The 3940-nt window shown below is 38.5% G+C and overlaps 1 non-coding gene across 1 annotated transcript; it reads right to left on the bottom strand.

Annotated features, from left to right (window-relative positions):
• Window positions 1–3403: 3403 nt before the first annotated feature.
• On the bottom strand, window positions 3404–3510 carry LOC141694046 (small nucleolar RNA R71). Its single transcript, XR_012563379.1, has one exon. It is a non-coding gene; the product is annotated as a small nucleolar RNA R71 (small nucleolar RNA).
• Between the last annotated feature and the right edge of the window lie 430 nt (window positions 3511–3940).

The following is a 3940-nucleotide window of genomic DNA, read 5'->3' as shown; positions in this document are numbered from 1 at the left end:
CTGCTATATAGACTTTCTTCTTGAGTTGCTCTCCTTGTTTGAACTCTAGAAGATGTATCACCAATGATTAGCTCAAAAGGGCGATCTTTAGTCCATTTCCTTTGTTGAGGTAGATTAGCTCTAGATGAAGAGGCCTCATAGTTGTCTTGATGTGTGACTGAGTTTTGATTATGAGAAACTTCCCCTGAGTTTGTGAATCTTTGATTTGAGAAAGGGGAACTTTCTATAGGTGATCTATACTGACATTCAGCTTCTCTTAATATTCCGATGGATGACGTACTTTGTGTCCCGGCGGATGAAGTTGATTGTCTCCCGATGGATAAGGCAGATTGTCTCCCGACGGATGAAGCATTTTGCAACTCGACAGATGTTGAACTGTGTTCTTCATTAGTTGTAGACTTTTCTACCTTATCCTTGTTCACTATTTCTTGATCATTATCATTATCACTGTCATCACTAACCATCTCCACATTATCAAACTTGAGGCTTTTATGGAAATCTCCATCTTGCAGTCCTTCAATCTTTTTATCATCAAACATAACATGTATTGATTCCATAACAATGTTGGTTCTTAGATTGTAGACTCTATATGCCTTTCCCACAGCATATCCAACAAAAATTCCTTCATTTGTTTTAGCATCAAACTTCCCATGTTGATCAGTTTGATTCCTTAAGATATAACATTTGCATCCAAAGACATGAAGAAAATTTATAGTTGGCTTCCTATTCTTGAACAATTGGTAGGGTGTCATGCACTTTGCTTGATTGACCAAAGAGATATTCCGAGTGTAGCAGGCAGTATTAACAGCTTCAGCCCAAAAATATGTCGGTAACTTTGATTCTTCAAGCATTGTCCTTGCAGCTTCAAAAAGAGATCCGTTCTTTCTTTCCACTACTCTATTTTGTTGTGGAGTTCTTGCTGCAGAAAACTCATGCATAATCCCATTCTCTTCACAAAATGATCTCATCAAAGAATTCTTGAACTCAGTTCCATTGTCACTCCTGATTCTTCTTACTTTAAAATCAGGATGATTGTTGACTTGCCTTATATGATTTATGATGATTTCACTAGCTTCATCTTTAGACTTTAAGAAATATGTCCAAGAGAACTTTGAGAAATCATCCATAATTACTAGGCACAATCTTTTCCTTGAGATAGACAACACATTGATTAGTACAAACAAATCCATGTGTAACAATTGCAAAGGTTATTCAATTGTTGAATCAAGCTTCTTTCTGAATGATGCTTTGATCTGCTTTCCTTTCTGGAAGGCATCACACAATCCATCCTTAGTAAACTCCACTTGAGGAATACCTGATAAGTGGCATTTTATACCACTTAGAACGTCTTATAATAGCTTGAATTGGTGTCTTGAAATCAATTATTTTGTGTATTTGATGCATTTTTCTAGTGTTTGTGCATTTTGGGAGAGAATTCATCAATAATAAGCCTTGGCATGTGTTTAACATTGCAAGTGGGAAGATAGGAGCAGGTTGCAGTGAAGAAACAGAAGAAAAATGGATCAGTTTCCAGAAGGGGGCTGAGCGCTCGCTCAGCTCTGTTGAACGACCGCTCAGGAAGCTGAGCGCCCGCTCAGGAATGCTGAGCGGCCGCGCAGGATCGGATTTTCAGAATTAATATTTTAGACTCCTATTTCTGTTTGACTTCCAACTTCTGAGTTAGCTGGGCTTTATGGGTATATAAGTAGATTTAAGAGACGTTTCACAAAGGTTGGATCGTAGTATTAATCGAAAAGCGAGGAGATAAGGAAGAAGACCGTTTTAGCACACCGGAACGAAGAGGAAGCATATTTTCTTGTGATTCTTTATTTCATTGTAACGTTGGATGCTAGTTTTCTTTACTTTGAACCTATTTACTCTTGTGACGTACTCTAGTTTAATATAAGTAGTTTTAGTTATTATTCTCGTGTGTTATTATCATGTTTTCATATGAACCCATGATGACGATAAATGTTATCATGGGCTAATCGTGATCATGGGGTCATAACGGATTTACTATAGAATTCTTTAGTTAGTTGTTTAATACCTTAGTGTGTGATGATTGTATGATATCTAGTATTGGTTGTGCGTATTCATCTTATGTGAGTCGCGGACATATAAGATAGGGTGTTAATCTCTTGTGAAGCGACGGTGGATCTTGAGATTTAGAACTTGCCATGCTAGCATAGGTTCATGTAAGAGTATCCATGATTAGTGGGTAACTCTAACCGTTTTATTCGCCCTGTGTAGTCAAAAGGAATAACTTGTGCTTAAATCGCTATGTTGTCAATTTCTGTAGACATATAGGGACTCAACATAATTGATGCCTATTCAACTTCTATCTTAATTGTGGATGTTTGGTATAATGGTATTAGTACAATAAAAGTTAGCTTTTATCAGTTTTGTGTTATTCGATTAATATCATCACTGTTGTATGCTAAGGGTAATAACAATAGCTATTGAAGGAAGTAGTAATGAAGTTGTGATCTCATGAGTATTTTAATATTGTCAATTCAAGTGTTAATTAAGTGCTTAATTCTAGTAGTTAATTGTAGTTAATAACTAGTTAATCAAATCTAAGTGTTATTGTCTTAATATTGAGAAGTAATCATACATTGGTGAGTGAGTTTAATTGAACATAATTAGTCTGAGTCTCTGTTGGAACGAACTACAAAGTATTCTATATTACTTGCGAACGCGTATACTTGCGTGTGTTATTAGCGCATATTTTCTCCCTAACAAGTTTTTGGCGCCGCTGCCGGGGACTCGACGTATTTGTTTAGTTTATGTACTTACCATCATTGGTCATTAGGACTCAGTGATTAAGACGTGTTACTTATTGTCTCCGGTTATGTTTCAGGTACTTTAGCGAGCGTTTATGCAAACTCGTTCTCGTACTCGTAAGAGGACTTTAGATATGGCTGAGGAGACAGACGAAGTTCTTGATATTCCGGAGAAGATAGATTTTGAAGATTCGGATTCAGGAAGTGATCAAAAATAACCATTAATCATGGGTGATCGTATTGTTCAGGCAGATCCAGCTCTTATGGATTTTTCTCAGCCTAAAATTGATGATATTCAGTCTAGCATCATGCACCCTGCTATTGAGGCCAATAACTTTGAAATCAAGTCGGGCACTATTCAGATGGTGCAGAATTCTGTTTCTTTCGGAGGTGCTGCGAATGAAGACCCCAACATGCACATAAGGAATTTTATCGAGATCTGCAGTACTTTCAAATATAATGGTGTGACTGATGAGGCTACCAAGCTGAGGCTTTTCCCATTCTCTATGAGGGATAAAGCTAAGGACTGGTTATATTCTGAACCAGCTGGGTCTATCACTACTTGGCAAGATCTTACGCAAAAGTTTCTGGTTAAGTTTTATCCAATGGCGAAGACTGCGGCTATAAGGAGTGCTCTTACTCAGTTTGCGCAGCAACCTACAGAATCTATGTGCGAAGCTTGGGAGCGCTACAAAGAGATGTTGAAAAAGTGTCCACATCATGGAATGCCTGATTGGATGGTGATGACTGGTTTTTATAATGGTTTGGGGGCCCAATCTCGGCCCATGCTCGATGCAGCAGCTGGAGGCGCCTTGTGGGCCAAAAGCTATACTGAGGCTTATAATCTTATTGAGATTATGGCTACAAATGAGCATCAAAACCCAACTCAAAGGATGATGCATGGGAAGGTAGCAGGTATTCTGGAAGTCGATGCAGCTACAGCTATTGCAGCGCAGCTCCAAGCGCTGTCTATGAAGGTCGATTCTCTAGCCACCTATGGGGTCAATCAGATAGCTATGGTCTGTGAGCTTTGTGCAGGTTCTCATGCTACGGATTAGTGTTCTCTTGTTAATGAATCTGTGCAGTATGTGAACAATTATCAGCGACAGCAGCAGCCTGTGCCAGCTACGTATCATCCTAAGAACAGAAATCATCCA

This window comes from Apium graveolens, chromosome 10, assembly GCF_009905375.1.
Source record: "Apium graveolens cultivar Ventura chromosome 10, ASM990537v1, whole genome shotgun sequence".
Lineage (NCBI taxonomy): Eukaryota > Viridiplantae > Streptophyta > Magnoliopsida > Apiales > Apiaceae > Apium > Apium graveolens.
Note: the sequence above shows the minus strand (reverse complement) of the source record. Positions and strands in the feature narration are given on the sequence as shown.